The sequence below is a fragment of the Schistocerca americana genome, chromosome 7 (genome assembly GCF_021461395.2).
Source record: "Schistocerca americana isolate TAMUIC-IGC-003095 chromosome 7, iqSchAmer2.1, whole genome shotgun sequence".
NCBI classification, from domain to species: Eukaryota; Metazoa; Arthropoda; class Insecta; order Orthoptera; family Acrididae; genus Schistocerca; species Schistocerca americana.
In genome coordinates this window covers 457853647-457871171 of record NC_060125.1, presented here as the reverse complement: position 1 = coordinate 457871171, position 17525 = coordinate 457853647, and positions in this window count along the sequence as shown.

Here is a 17525-nt window from a genome sequence, read left to right as displayed (position 1 = left end):
TCGTTTAATTTAGATTTGGGCTTTTCTCATGAAGTGAATGTTACGTGTGTTTTTATTTGACTGAATAGTTTCTATTTACATTTAAACTTTGCCTATTTATCTCGTGCATTAGCTTTTGTTTATACTTAGTTCCTAGCGAGATGTAACTCTCGATATATCTATTGTCGATAGTGTACATTATTTCCGATTTAATTGGTGTATTTTACGACTTTACGATATAGTGAGAGAGCAGATTTTAGTATTGGCTAATTTGTTTATATTTTGTGTATATCCAAACTTCAGAAGCGCCACATTCGGGTAAATTTATCTCTTCTAAGATTTGTTTGTTCCTTCTCAGTTAATCCTGCCTGATTTGTTCGCATTTTTAGAATTCATACAATTTGTACACGGTGTGCAGACGCAAGGAGATTCAGCTTCTGTCCGTAAACAGCTGGAAGCTGCATTGCCCACAGTCGATAGGCTTCAGTATAGGGCTCACAGCTGCGGCGACATCGGGGCATCAGTGACGAGACATGCAACGAATTTGCTGTCGTTGGAATCCCCTGGAAACTCCTGCAGCTTCCAATATGCAACATGTGTCCACTTTGTCTAGAGAGTCGGGGGGTTGCGAATTTCTTGATGGATGGTGAAAGTGAAAATTGACGTTAAGCCATGTGCCTTACGAGTTAGATGCAAGTACGAGATGCTACCCAGTGTTAATAAAGCGTCTGACCCAGCATAAGATGTCTCTCCTTTTGAGCCAGTGGCAGATATTCCTACGCATTCCGGACAAGAACAGAGGGCGAGTATAGTTATTGAGAGCTCCAAGGTTAAACTGCCACTCTGGAAATTAGCAGACGTGTCGGGAAAGAATGCCACTTTGCACTCGGTATGTTTGCCAGGGGTCTCACCCCAGATGTGAAGAGAGGCTCTGCCGGCGACTATCGAGAGCACTGGGTGCCTCCGTCTGAAAATCGTGGTTCACGTCGGCACGAATGATGCCTTCCCTCTCAGTTGAGAGGTCATGTTCGGCTCCTTTTGGCGGATGGACGATTTGGTGAAGCCAGCTGGTATCACAATTAGGTTACAGACCACTTGTAGCATCGTATTCGGCGTCAAACAGGGTCCTTTGGTTTGGATTGCAGTGGATGGTCTAAACTAGAGGCTCAGAAGATTCTGTGACAATATTAGATGAGAGCTTCTCGACCTCCACTATTGGATGCAGAAATATAGAGGCCCCCTCAATAGGTCAACCGTGCATTACACGCAGGATGCGGCTGCTGTTGTAGCACAGTAGATGTGTCTTGCACATGGGTTATCTTAGGTTAGACGATCCCCTCTCGAGAACAGTGTGTAACAACACCAAAGATATACTATTGTAAATATAATAATTTTTTCTTCTGATTTTCGATAAATTAGTGTAATCGATGTTCTGATTTCATTTCTTTTTTTTTGTTTCATACCATTATGTGTTAAGAAAACTGTAAACAAATTTCGATGTGAATTGTAATGTTTATGTCAAATTTCAAGCAATCTTGCAACAAAATTGAAATGTAAGAAATGTTGGAACTGTTGTAAGATGTTAAAGTTGTAATTGTGCGCCTGCTCCATACGTAGGCAATGTATTAGGATATGTAGAATGCAAAACCTCGGGTGAATACCCTGTCTGTAGGGGAGCGGTGAAAGGTGGATGGCAGGCGAGCGCGGGAAAATGCACACGGGCGCGGCATGGCATAACGGGCTCAGCAGTAGTAGTCGGAGTTGGGCATCGGTCTGAGAAACACGTTCTGGATCGAGGAGGCTCTCCTGGAAGACGTGGTTTCATTGAGCCTCGGATGTGCCGTTTCCGATGCCTATACAGCATGGCAATATTCCATAGGCACTAAACGGAAAAGTATTGCGACGCTAAGAAGAAGTAAAGTGCCGATACATCAAGAGCCATGGCTGTGATTGTATTTGTGCTCTGTGCCTCGCCATCTCGCCGCCCGCCAACAGCCGCATCGATATGAACAGGTTGAAACTTTTAGTACTGTATTCGTGTGGACCAGTGTTACTTTTGTTCCATACTGTTCAATAACAACTTAAATTTTACCAGAACTGTCCTATCAGTTAATTATCCTCACAACTAACCTAGACAGGATCCTTTCCACATGTTGTGCAATCCGAGTGTCCCGAAATGAAGATTTAAAGTTTATGTTAATAATAATTACCTACAGACCTATCTATGTTAGAAAGAACTTTGTTGTTAATGAATATATCGGTAAACAACTAAGGAATGACAAAGTTGGAAGACAATTTTGAAATTGATTCAGTAATGAAGTTTAATTATTTTGAGGCAGATATAATGATAATTAAATGAGCAGGAAATAAGCTAAAAAGAGTAGCAATTCATATATTGGAAATCTTGAGCACTTAATGATTTCAATAATCAAAAGTTTCAATACAGTGATCATAGCAGTTTAAGGTTCCCCTCCCCCCCTCTTTCTAATTCAATTGGATTCTGAAAAATACTGAACCGATTTGACCAGCAAAGTTAAAGTCAATATAAAACCAAAATTTATCAGTGTTTTACCCTTTTCAAAATTGACATTGTATGTGTGTTTCGAAAGTGCTATTTCTAGGGTAACCTATGCCCGATTTTAATCTGGTCAATAGACAGTACGAAGTCTTGTAGTAAACATTATAGTGTAATGTTGTGTATTTATGGTTTATCAATATTGGTACAGAAAGTGAAATTATCAACTCAGTAGATTTTCTGGTTCTAAAATTTACCGTATTATGCAGAGTTACTACGTGTTGTTATGCTCGAACGTACATCAACTTGTACAGGGAAGAAACTCAGTTAATGCCTAATTAGGCTGGCGACCGTATAATTAACAATTTGGTAGCATCTGCTGTGTTGTTTCTTGCCTGTCCTAACGTGTGGTTGCACTTCGGAATTGCTTGACGTATTATTGTTATTACTGAGTGGGTGTACGTCTGATTTGCCTCCATTCAGGTACACGCGGTCAAAATCTATACAAAAATCCTTTCTTTTAAGGTGAAGCCCGTCAACTTACCATAGTACAGGCTTTAAAGAGTATCGTGTTCATAGCGCAGTGTTACAAGTGGCGACCGGTGACAGGTCATCCAGTTGTTGTCGGTCACAAATTAATGTGAATACCGAACAGTGGATGTTCAGTGGCACGAATTGCAATATTATTCAGTAAAATAAATAGCAGTGAACGTCAAGTACGGTAGTGTGGGGTAATTTGCATTCAGTATTGACAAGAAGGTAGAAACAGTAGATGTGCCGAGCGTAATGGAAAATGCGGCTGGCAATAGCAGGAGTTAGCGCGGCCAGATAACAGATGGCGTTAGTGGTAGACAATTGGCGTACATACAATATTACGAACATGTTAACCAACAGATTGAAATGTCGAGATTGCCTCGAACACAGCAAGGGATAAAACAGGAGGCAGAGGACGACTTTGTAGATGATAGTGGGTACGTGAACGAATCCACTGACATGTTTGATTCACCACAGATAAAGAAAGAACCGAATGAAACTCTTGAAGTAGGATCCGAACACACCGATTCCTTAGAACAAAACATTGTGAAAATTTTAAGCATGAACGATTTATTTGAACAATTGCAGGACTGAATAATCACCTTAAAACACACGTTGCCGAGCAGCTCAAAACACAGAATGATCAGCTTAAAGCACACGTTGCCGAGCAGCTCAAAACGCAGAATGATCACCTTCAGAAACAAGTCAGTAATCAGGTTAGTCAGCTTAAAACACACGTTGATGAGCAGTTTAAAACACAAGTTGGCCAGGTTAAGCACAGGTCGAAGAACAAAGAATTAAAATTAGTAAACAAATAGAACAGGTAGAACAAAAAGTGGGTAATTTAAGTTCTGTGGTAAATACTATGAAATTTGAAATTGACACAATTAACAAAAATGTGGATACTATGCAGGGGGAAATTGACAACATTAACAGTAGGTTTGATGTTGAAATTCTCCACATCCAAGAAAAAGTGGAGCCTCTGGTTGAAACAAAAGTAGACGAAAAGGTTTTCGGTCTTAAAACTGAGATCGTAAACGAATGTCAACATGGAATCTCACAGTTGAAAAAGGCAGTTTCAGACACTGAAAGAGATTTAAGTGAGAAAGTTACCGGATGTGTACAAAAATGTGAACAAAATACTTCGAAAATTCAAGGCAAAATTTTCGATCTTGAGAGTAAAATTAAAGATAGACCTGGTGTTGTCTGTAATGGCACACCACTTACGAAGCTGTTAGAAGGTGAGGAACGCTTCGATCCCGCCAAGAAACATAACGGATGGCGTTCGTTAGATTTCATCAAAAATTGCGAGACGATGTTTCCTGAACACTTGTCTGATCAGGAAAAGATAAACGTAGTAATTAGCGCCTTAGCAGGTGACGCTAAGCGCTGGGGAATTAATTTGAATACCGAACGAATGACGTTCGAAGAATCTAAACAAAAGTTTACGGAATAATATTGGTCCGAACAAAAACAGGATCATTCGTGGCGCGAGTTTATCATGGCCAAACTTCATGATAACAGGGGCAGGAATTCTTTGAAAGATTTCTGCGAATATTGGTACCGAAAATTGACACATTTAAAAGGGAGAAGATCCGATTCAGAAATCATCTGGGGGCTATATAAAAAGCTTCCAGAAGATTCAAAGAGATACGTGGGAAGCAATCATCGCAGCTTCCAAATATTTCTCGAAAGGGTCGAAGACGAAGACCACTGGCGCGAAAGTCGTGCCAATTATCAGAATTTTGGTAACAGAAATAATCGTAATAATGACGAGAGAAATGACGGCGATGGGTTTCGCGTCAATATGATACAGAGAGGTAGAGGCAGAGGAAGAGGAAGAGGAAGTTATTCAGGTCGCGGTAGAGGGTACACCGCACAAAATAATAACGACGCGGGAACGTTGCGGGCCAAACGGAAGCGGACAGTATATACCGGCCCCGATTTAAGAAATGTTATCGGACCGACAGTAAAGTTATGAGACAGGTTAGAGACAGGCGTGGAACGACGCAACGTGTTGTTGCGAAACAAGCGTCAGGTGCAAGTGCGGATGAGTCATCTTCGCCGCACAGAGCAATACAGGTTAAGAGGCGAGTGGAGCATCAGAGGGCAACGGCCCTGCCTAACAGAACAGCTATTCAGAGAGAAGCCGCTAGCGATTAGGCAGCATTAGGTACGAACATTGCCGTAAGAACTAAAAAAATGGTTCAAATGGCTCTGAGCACTATGGGACTCAACTGCTGATAAGTCCCCTAGAATTTAGAACTACTTAAAGCGAACTAACCTAAGGACAGCCGTAAGAACTGATGAATACATTACGAGTGGTAATTCCGTGGCGAAGGAAATAGTAAATAAAACAGTGGATACACAGAGAGGTGCAGTTAGCAGTGTTAGCTATAAAGTAAATGGCGAGAATGAATTTGCAGATGTAACTGACTGGCGTGTGCAGATCGACGATCTGTACAAAGGCCTTAAGCAATGTGAGTGGGAGGATTTTAAGAAGGAGTATGAGGCAAGGAAGTTAATTAGTGGAAAAGGAAATAGTAGGGACGTCGAGAAGGTGACGTGGCCCAAATTTGAAGAGGAGAGAGTAAATAGCACCGCGCAAAGTACGCGTGCTGCCGATAGGACGAAGGTTAAAGATAGGAAGGAATTGGAGTATGAAATCCTTAGCATTGACGAGGAAGTAACTTCTGTTAACAATCTGCGAACAGTACAAGCTGCTACCGAAAGGCACCATGAGGAAGAGGCAGGTAATTACATGAAGGTAATTGAAGTCCACGAGCATTACACTGAATATGAAGTAACAGTGGATGTGAGTAAAGCTGATAATGAGGCCGTTTTGTCGAAAGAGGATACCGAGTTAAAATCAAAGCCTGACGAAAATGCAGAAGGAGAACTTAGTGCCTGTCTCAGAAAAGCTTTTATGTTAGAACCCGAAAGCGATCCAGAATGGTCGGATTCTGACGATAGTTCAGATGACGAATATTGTGGTAATAGTGGAAATAATGGAAATACAGTTAATTGCGAGATTATATATAATGATGATGAAGTTTCAAAACAAAATCCAGATGTTGAGACTGAATAAAGAAAGAAAGAGCCACCTGACGACTCAGGGTCTATTTTACAAAGAGTTCAAGTAATTAATGACTTTGAACTCCCGGAACCAAAGAAACAGCCAGATATAGGTGATGTGAATGTTAAAAGCATATCTTGGGACGATGTTATCGTCGACCCGGATTTGCTTAGGGAAGACCACAACAATGAAAAGCATTCGACGGTTAAACAAACTGTAATACCAGTTGAAATTTATAATGTGAAATCGCAAGTATTTCTTGATACTGGATCACAGATAAGCGCAATCTCCCAGTCGTTTTGCGAACACATTTGTGATAGGCAAGGCTAGTAAGCCGGTAAAGAACCAGATTTTGGTTGAATTTAGTATAAAAGGACAAAAATTTGAACACGAGTTTTTGGTTGTGCCAGACTTGAGTACTGAAATGATTCTGGGAATAGATTGGTAAGATAAAGACAAGGATATTATTGATTGTAGCCAGGAAGTGATCAAAATTAATAATGCATCTATGAATTTGGAATTAAAATTTGAGGAAAATGGGAAGGTGTTCGATTCAGAAATTGATTCTTAATTGTTGGAGATCGACCAAGGGAATGATGGTTTGACAAACATGTATGAGGTGTACCATGTCCAGAGGTTAACAGATGAGAGTGACAAGCAGGGGCATAATTTTAAAGAAATTGTGGAAAATTTGAAGGAGATATCTCCTGATCAGAAAACAGAATTGCTTGATATTTTAGAAAGTAATAGCACCGTATTTTCGGACAAACCTGGCCTAGTTAAGAACTTCGAATACCAGATTGAGACAATAAGACCGTTTTCGGTACCCATATCAAAGAGGCAGGCTGCGCAAGTGGAAATAGATAAAATGATAGAATGGGGTGTAATCGAACGGAGTAGCAGCGAATGTAATAGTCCCCATATCATCGTGAATAAAAGGGATGGGGGAGTGAGAGTAGTTATTGACGCCAGGACTTTGAACAAAATTGTAAAGAAGGAAATAGACAGACCTGAAAATCTGGACGAAATGCTCCAAAAATTTTATAATGTGAAGTATTTAACCAGCCTGGACATGATCGCCGGATACTGGCAAATCCCATTGAGCAAAGAATCCCGTAAATATACTGCTTTTCTATTCGCCGGGAAATGCTATCAGTATAAAGTAGTGCCATTTGGGCTTAGCACTTCTGTGGCAGTATTTATTAGGGCACTGGACTTTGTATTAGGGAGAGAATTGAGTTCCTGGCTAACCATTTATGTAGATGATTTACTGATTGCTACAGAAGAATGGCAAGAACATTGTGAATTATTGCAGATAGTTTTTGTTGCTCTACAAGCAGTGGGCATGACGCTTAAGTGGAAGAAATGTGAATTTGTGAAGTCGGAAATAAAGTTTCTGGGGCACATTATTACTATGACCAGTATTGGCAAGGACCCGGAAAAGTTAAGTGCATTAGCAGGGTGTCCAGCTCCTGGAAATAGAAAACAGTTGAAGGCCTTTTTAGGTTTATGTGGATTCTATAGAAAATTCGTCAAGGGGCAAGTTTTTAATAGCCCTCATTTGAATAATCTACTTAAGAAAAATAGTGCTTTTGTGTGGACTGAAGGGTGCACGAGAGATTTTGAAAATTTAAAAAGTGAACTGTTGAATGACAATATTTTGCATCACCCCATACTGTCAAAACCTTTCCACATGAGTATTGACAGCAGTGCTTATGGAATTGGTATAGAAGTTTGCCAAGAAATCTGTGATGGCAAAGAAATCGAACACAGGACTATCGCATTTGCAAGTAGAACTTTATCAAAATACGAGAGAAACTACACTATATCGGAAAAGGAAGCTTTAGCCATTATATGGGGGTTAAAGAAATTCAGAAATTATCTGTGGGGCCATAAGCTCATCATACATACTGACCACAAAGCCTTAACTTTTCTTAAAGATTGTCGTTTACTTAATGGCAGGCTAACTCGTTGGGCTTTGTACCTGCAACAATTTGATTACGAGATTTGCTATGTTAAGGGTACTGAGAATTATGTGGCAGATGCTTTATCTCGATTGCCTAATGGTATGAGTGAAGTGCCCAATGAAAATGGTGAAGAGGGTACTTTTCAGATCAGGTATATGAAAGAGGTTTCAGGGAAAAGGAAAATTGAGCAAATATGTAAAAATATGAGATACCATCAGAATGAGGATCCGACATGGAAATCTGTGAAGGTAAATTTTGACAGTGTGCAGTATCCTCAAATTAAGAAGTATTACGAAATCTTTAAAGGCATTTATATGAGAGGAAAGATTTAGCCACTGAGGAATGGAGAGTATGTTGGCCACAACAGTTTGATACCGAGGTCATAGACTATTTTCATTTAGCATTGGGGCATAGTGGGCCAAAGAAATGTTTGGATAAATTGAATAATGTAGTAGTGATTGCTGGTAGTGTCAGTAAGAAGGTAAAGGAACGAATTATGTCTGTCAAAGGGCCAAAGTACCGAACAGAACTAGTAGAGGTCCAATGCAAAGTACATTACCTGAAGACACCCTAGAATTATTATCAGTAGATTTGTATGGTCCCCTCCAAAAGACATCGGGAAATTGTGCATATATTTTAGTAATTTTGGAAGTATTCTCAAAGTTTGTGAAATTATACCCCTTGAAAAGAGCAACAGCAAAAGCTGTATTTAGTAGGATGGTCGAATACTTCAGAACCATCGGGAAACCCAAGGCAGTACTGTCTGACAATGGTCCCCAGTTCATATCCAAATTTTGGAAAGAAGGAATGGAGCAAAATGGTGTGGAGGTTATATATATCTCAGACTACCATCCTACTAGCAACCCGGTTGAAGTGTACATGCGAGAAATAGGGAGATTGTGTAGAACGTATTGCAGTCATAACCATAAGCCTGGGGCAAGTTTATATCGGACTTTGAGAATGTCATGAACACCTTACATCATGAAACCACTGTGTTACCACCGGAAGAAATTTTGTTAGGCAGAAGAAAAACTAGAGTTTCCACCTTGTACAAGCTTGGGGTTGAGTCAAAAGAAAGAATTAGTCAGAAAAAGGACAAAGGAAAAAGCTGAATCTAGATCTAAAAGACATGATAAAAACCTGAAAGTTTCAAAATTTAAAATTGGCGATTATGTTCTTTTAAAAACCCACGAAAAGTCTAGTGAACTGAACCATGAAATTTCCAAATTTAAATATATTTATAATGAACCGTATATAATAGAGAACATTCCACACAATAATGCTTACTACCTGATCTACCCAAAATCCAAAAGACCTTTAGGTGTAAGAAACGTTGTGGAATTGAAACTGTATGTTCCTAGGAGTGAGTGACCTAAGTACACTCAGAAAGCAATTTGCAATAAATGTGCTGTATCCCATGCTGAAACTAATTTATTCCAAATGTAACTAATCTTTGTAAATATATGTGTACCAATATCAGAGTGCTAATGTACTTATGTGAGTTTCAGATTACCAAATTTACTGTAAATGTAAAGATGTATGGAGAAAAGGGCTGAAAAGAAATAGCAAATGCTGCAAGCCAAATAAAAGATGGGACTGCTGAAAACCAATGTGGGCAGTATATGAGTCATAATATAAAGGGCTGCCAAAAATCAAGGAGGGCAGATAAATAGACAAAGGAGAATTGTAAGTGTGGTACAGGAGATGTGATAAAATTATGTGAAATGGACTGCCCAAATCTGAATAATAGGCAGCAAAAATATGTAGTGATTTTTCTAAATATTATTGTGTGTTTTTTTTAGTAAGTAAGGAAATGGACTGCCATTCAATGCAAGCAGCAACAAATTGTCTTATAGTGTATATAAGTATTTGTAAATCCTTTTGTAGTTAAGTGTTAGTGTTCCAGATTTTGAAATTATTTCTTTGAGAAATTTAATAAATATGAGTAATTTGCTATTTAAATCATGTGGTGATAGGAGGTGGGACTGTGACAAAGGCACTTAAGCAAACGATAGGTAAATGTTCTTGATATATTAAAAAATTATAGACCTATATAATGTGAGTGAAAGGAAGCTTGTTGTACAAATTTTTTTTGATGGGACAATCACACAAAGACTCAGAACCACTGTATAAATATAAAAATTAGTGTTCCCATCAAATTTGCACCTAGTGTAATTTACTGGAAACAGGGGCATGTGTAACAACTCCAACGCTATACTATTGTAAATATAATAATTTTTTATTCTGATTTTCGATAAATTAGTGTAATCGATGTTCTGATTTCATTTCTTTTTTTTCTCACCATTATGTGTTAAGAAAACTGTAAACAAATTTCGATGTGAATTGTAATGTTTATGTCAAATTTCAAGCAATCTTGCAACAAAATTGAAATGTAAGAAATGTTGTAACTGTTGTAAGATGTTAAAGTTGTAATTGTGCGCCTGCTCCATACGTAGGCAATGTATTAGGATATGTAGAATGCAAAACCTCGGGTGAATACCCTGTCTGTAGGGGAGCGGTAAAAGGTGGATGGCAGGCGAGCGCGGGAAAATGCACACGGGCGCGGCATGGCATAACGGGCTCAGCAGTAGTAGTCGGAGTTGGGCATCGGTCTGAGAAACACGTTCTGGATCGAGGAGGCTCTCCTGGAAGACGTGGTTTCATTGAGCCTCGGATGTGCCGTTTCCGACGCCTATACAGCATGGCAATATTCCATAGGCACTAAACGGAAAAGTATTGTGACCCTAAGAAGAAGCAAAGTGCCGATACATCAAGAGCCATGGCTGTGATTGTATTTGTGCTCTGTGCCTCGCCATCTCGCCGCCCGCCAACAGCCGCATCGATACGAACAGGTTGAAACTTTTAGTACTGTATTCGTGTGGACCAGTGTTACTTTTGTTCCATACTGTTCAATAACAACTTAAATTTTACCAGAACTGTCCTATCAGTTAATTATCCTCACAACTAACCTAGACAAGATCCTTTCCACATGTTGTGCAATCCGAGTGTCCCGAAATGAAGCTTTAAAGTTTATGTTAATAACAATTACCTACAGACCTATCTATGTTAGAAAGAACTTTGTTGTTAATGAATATATCGGTAAACAACTAAGGAATGACAAAGTTGGAAGACAATTTTGAAATTGATTCAGTAATGAAGTTTAATTACACTCCTGGAAATGTAAAAAAGAACACATTGACACCGGTGTGTCAGACCCACCATACTTGCTCCGGACACTGCGAGAGGGCTGTACAAGCAATGATCACACGCACGGCACAGCGGACACACCAGGAACCGCGGTGTTGGCCGTCGAATGGCGCTAGCTGCGCAGCATTTGTGCACCGCCGCCGTCAGTGTCAGCCAGTTTGCCGTGGCATACGGAGCTCCATCGCAGTCTTTAGCACTGGTAGCATGCCGCGACAGCGTGGACGTGAACCGTATGTGCAGTTGACGGACTTTGAGCGAGGGCGTATAGTGGGCATGCGGGAGGCCGGGTGGACGTACCGCCGAATTGCTCAACACGTGGGGCGTGAGGTCTCCACAGTACATCGATGTTGTCGCCAGTGGTCGGCGGAAGGTGCACGTGCCCGTCGACCTGGGACCGGACCGCAGCGACGCACGGATGCACGCCAAGACCGTAGGATCCCACGCAGTGCCGTAGGGGACCGCACCGCCACTTCCCAGCAAATTAGGGACACTGTTGTTCCTGGGGTATCGGCGAGGACCATTCGCAACCGTCTCCATGAAGCTGGGCTACGGTCCCGCACACCGTTAGGCCGTCTTCCGCTCGCGCCCCAACATCGTGCAGCCCGCCTCCAGTGGTGTCGCGACAGGCGTGAATGGAGGGACGAATGGAGACGTGTCGTCTTCAGCGATGAGAGTCGCTTCTGCCTTGGTGCCAATGATGGTCGTATGCGTGTTTGGCGCCGTGCAGGTGAGCGCCACAATCAGGACTGCATACGACCGAGGCACACAGGGCCAACACCCGGCATCATGGTGTGGGGAGCGATCTCCTACACTGGCCGTACACCACTGGTGATCGTCGAGGGGACACTGAATAGTGCACGGTACATCCAAACCGTCATCGAACCCATCGTTCTACCATTCCTAGACCGGCAAGGGAACTTGCTGTTCCAACAGGACAATGCACGTCCGCATGTATCCCGTGCCACCCAACGTGTGTAGTGGGACGAAATTAAGCGTCACCCATCCACCAAAGTCAGCCCAGTTTGCAGGTGACTATAAGTTTAATTTAGTTTTGTTTATGTGTTTTCTTATTATTTATAATAGATGTGAATTATCTAAAAGTTTTGTATTTTTTTATGTGTTTCATGTACGGAGAGATCGGCGCAACGAACGGGGACAGCATCTTCGTTGCCGCGACCAGAGAGGAAATTGCTGGCCGCTATACGTCGCGGGTCGACAGCCAAGGAGCAACAGAAGATCCTGGAACCGAGTTGTTGCGTCGTGTTTCTAAAAATTAAAAATGAATTTTTATACTCTTTTTGTACAACAATGACGAGCTTAGTCTTATTGAAATGTTAGTCACTGTCTGTCAACGCTCAAGTTCACATCTGTATGTGTAGGAAGCTAATAAAATAGTGTATGCTATTAAAATTGAAACACGTGTCTTGAAGATGTATTTATGAAGAGTTATGTGAACGGATTAATAATATATTTTGACAAGATTATTGATTCAGACAGCGTTGGCCGAAACTTTGAGTCTAAAAAAAAAGTTTATTTAATGTGTGATTCTGATATCGATTAGATCAAGATAACGTGTGTCGATATAATTTCCTGAGGAGAAACAAACGAAATTTAAATTCGGAAAAGTTACAAAAACCAATTGGCCCAAGTGATGTAATTCTCTGCACACGACTCAACTGATGTTTTACAGTTTCGTTCAAGAACCATCCTATGACAATTTAAAAGAATATGAATCATTTTTGAAAGTGGGTTGTAACTGACGTAGGTGACGAAGTCTGCACATGGTCATACATATATCAAACGAAAACCTAATACGTCGTTACACCACATCGTGGCGACCTTAGAAACAGGACTTGTGTGCAACTAAGGCACACAGGTACGAAACGAAACATCAAGAGTCCTTCCGAAGTCAACGCGAGTTTTCGTGGAGCCTTCACCAGCCAGCGGCGACTTCGCGGGTGTGGGCATCTGACGGAGTGCAGCCAAGCAGTACGGTCACGCAGTTGTTCCACGAGAAGGCGCATCTGTTGGGCAGCAGCTGAACGCTGCAAACCCCGACAACCTTTTTTCTCCCTAAACTAATAGGCCCAGTACGTCAGCTGCGGGGCGTTCCTCCGGCTGGTATTAGAGGTGTTGCTGAGGGCTTCGCCTGTCTACGGCGGTGCCGGGCGTGGTTGCAGCCAGCGACGTTTCCGGTGTTCGACTCAGCGTCCGGCCGGTTGCGGAAGCGGGGTCGCAGCATCTCAGCGGCTGCATCGACGGCTGTTACATCTGCAGCCCATAGCAGCACACTGATCATCGAGAACTACAAATTACAATATTAGTGTCCGGTGAGTTTGTTTCAAGTTGGAAGTGGAGTGTTGTACATAGGAAGTGTGCTTTTACAGGATTGTTGATTACAAGTTTGCGTGTGTAAATAGTTAATATCTTACAATAATGTCGGGAAGTGAAATGTCAGACGAAGAGCAATCTATGTCCGATAGGAGCATGAGATCCCTTTTTAGGGCGATAGCTAAATTAAAACAATCTAACGGGGATTTCCTAGCTGAATTAAAACAGTCTAACGAAGAATCTACTGCTAGATTAAAAGAGGAATTAAAACAGGCTAACGAGGAATGTACTGCTAGATTGAAACAGGAACTAAAACGGTCTAACGAAGAATCTATGGCTAGATTAAAACAGTCTAACGAGGAATCTACTGCTAGACTTAAAGGGGAGCTAACAAAATCAACAGACAGGTTGCAGGAATATCTTAATGAAACCAGTCGAGAATTAAGTGATAAAATAGAGTCTTCTAAAGTTGAAATGCAAGAAAAACTAGTAGGACTTAGTAATAAGATTGCTGATAATTGTAAAAGGTTAGAAGAACATATCCAGGAATCGCGCGAGGAAAAAGCTCGCATGCGACACGATATTACTGACTTATCCGAGAGACTAGATAGTGTCAATATCTTAGTTGTAAATGAAATACAGAAAAATAACGATATGTTACGAGATGAATTTTCTATGCAAACAGGAACTGTTCGCAGAGAATTATTGGAATCTAGTAAAGAGGTCTCTACCAAACCTGGAGAGATTTCTTCAATAGATAATGTAGAATTAGAGACATTAACTCATCAAGTAGAAAAGGACCATACCGAAATCGAAAACATGAAATTTTTAATTACTGAAATATGCAGTAATCTTGAGACTGCCAAAGATAATAATATTGACGAAGGTACAGAGCGTTCACATCGTGAACACAGTGAAGAATCGATATTAGATAATCGCGTATCCAATACAGAAATGCGGATACAGGAAATTACGAAACGGTTATCGGAATTAGATAATAACGAGAACATTTCAGGTAGCAGAGGTAATAACATAATCAGAGACAACAGTCGCATCGAATTTGCTAGCACGGATGACAACAATATGAATAAGGCAATCACGGCAAGCCAATCCGATGCAACTCCGTCTCTGCAATCTAAACAAAATCCGACTATTTCTCTCGCAGAATGTCTGGATGACATAACGACAAATTCAAATGTAGCAAGTCGATTTCCTGTATTCAAACCAGGAGGCGAACTGCACCCTATAATCTTTATAAAAGCTTTTGAAACATCATTATCTCCTAAATGGAGTAATGAAAAACGCATTCAGTTTGTAATAGGACATTTAGAAGCAGAAGCTGCGGAGTGGGCAGTACTGCATAGAACTGAATTCAGGGATTGGGATGATTTTGTTAAGCAGTTTAAACAAAATTATTGGTCAAGACGAAAACAACAACACTTAACTTTAGAGTTGTTAGCCCCTCCTCCATATTCTAAACGGTGGGGAGGTTATAGGAATTATTTTGAATGGAATTTAAACCGTGCTAAATTAATTGAAGAACCAATTATTGAAAGTCATTTAATACGAGTCCTAATTAGTAGGTTACCGTATTATGTAAAGGAAAGAATGATTGAAAGAGAAGTCAGTATGGCTCTGGGGACAAGAGGAAGAGGAAGTTTTTAATAAGATAAAAGGAGCGTTAACCAAAGCCAAAATGTTAAACCACCCAGATTTCAATCAGGACTTTTGTATGTGTACGGATGCCTCTGATTATGGTGTGTCTTGTGTAATATTCCAAGGTGATCTGACCAATGAAGAGGGATTATATCGGCCTATTGGATTCGCTAGTCGAACTTTAAATAAACATGAAAGAAATTATTTTGTATCCGAGAAGGAAGCTCTCGCAGTGGTATGGGGTTTTCAACGATTTAGAGGATTATTAATGGGAAGAAAAACAATTGTATATACTGATCATCAGGCTTTAATCTTTTTGAACAATTGCCGGTTACTTCACCGTAGGCTATTACGTTGGGTATTATGCTTGCAAGAATTTCAGTACGAAATTAGGTATATAAAAGGATCTCAGAATGTAGTTTCAGATGCTTTGTCGAGGCTTCCCGTAGGGATGGAGAATATTAATATTGCAGAAGAACCAGGAACAAATTACCATGTTTATTTCCTTTTAACTAAGGAGAACGAACGTAAGTTTAAACGGATAGTAACTGCTGTTAGATGCAATCAAAGAAATGACGATCAATATAGGGACCTTATACAAAACCTTAATAATGGGGACGAAACAGTTAACACCCGGGGTGTGTGGTTATATTTTAACGACTTGTTGTATTGGAAAGCACAGAGGGAACACCAGAGATGGAAAATCTGCATTCCGAAAACTGTTGTGGACGAGTTAATTACTTATATTCATGAAGGTTACGGGCATTTTGGGATTCATAAATGTATTAAACATCTAATGAAGTATTATTATTTCAAAAATATGTCCCGTATTGTGAGAAGTATTATTAGGGCTTGTGAAACCTGTCAAAAGGTTAAAGTTAATAACAAATCCAAGCGTTATAAATTATATGCTGTAATTCCTCGAGGTTTGTGGGATCTACTGTCATTAGATTTTTTCGGCCCTCTGCCTCGGAGTTCAGGAGGATTAACATATGTGTTTGTTGTAATGGAATGTTGGTCCAAACATGTGAAACTATATACTTTGAAACGAGCGAATACAGCAAGCGTTATACGCTGCCTCACCCGAAATTACTTTGTTAACTGGGGCATTCCTAAACGACTTATGTCTGACAACGGTAGTGCCTTTATTAGTCAAAGATTTCAAGATATGATAAGACAATATGGAATCAAACATATCTTAATTTCGAAATATCACCCTCAAAGTAATTTAGTAGAAAGAGTCATGAAAGAATTAGGACGATTATGTAGAACTTATTGTGCGCATAAACATACTCGGTGGGCCAAACTAATGCCTGAATTCGAAAAGATATTAAATGAATTGCCTCACCTAACGACGGGATTATCACCTATAGAAATTTTAGGCAAACGAATTATAGGTGAGCCTTTACTAGCTGCTTTACCTTGGCCACCAGTAAATGAGATACAACAATGCATTCCAGACGAAAAAGTTTGCGAACAGATTGTAAAAAATGCCGAACGGAGAATTAAAAGTTATAATCAACAGGCTATAGAACCCTCATTTCAGGTAGGAGATCTTGTGTTAGTACGATCTCATCCTAAAAGTTCTAAGATCGATAAGGAATGTAGAAAATTCTTCTTTATCTTTGAAGGTCCATATGTTGTACATAAGATTGTACATCCCAAAGCATTACTTCTTATGGAACCTTCATCAGGTGTAATTAAAGGATTATATAGTGTTGATCAAATGAAACCCTTCATTCCTAAATAAGTTAATAATTAGTATATGCCACACACGGAAGAGCATTCATAGTTTATTCATGTGAAGTTTTTCGTGATAGTTACGTATTATTTTAAAGAATGAAACAGAAAGCTTAAACAAGTGTTCTACAATAATCTACTGGTACTTCAAAAAAAGAGAAAGATAACCAAAAGGGGGATTTATATGGAGGAAATTTTGCTCTTAGGTCTAAAGGAATTTTGCGTATTTTAAATTTACTCGGATAGTAGGAACCAAAGGGGATGGTTGATAGTTTGAGGGACCATGGGCGTCCAGAGCTATATGGCTCACGAGAACATAGCAGAGTGCCTTTAATAGAGGTTTGTAATAGTGTTAATATAGAACACACCAAACGGGGCTCTCTCGCTTGTTTCTCCTAAATAAATGGCCATTACCCAACAAGGTGTCCGAAGGTAAAGAAAGCCGTGCCGAGATTCTAAAGAAAGTTTTGCTTGATTTCTTCTTGACCTCAGGCATAAATAAGGCATTAGGGAAAAGAAT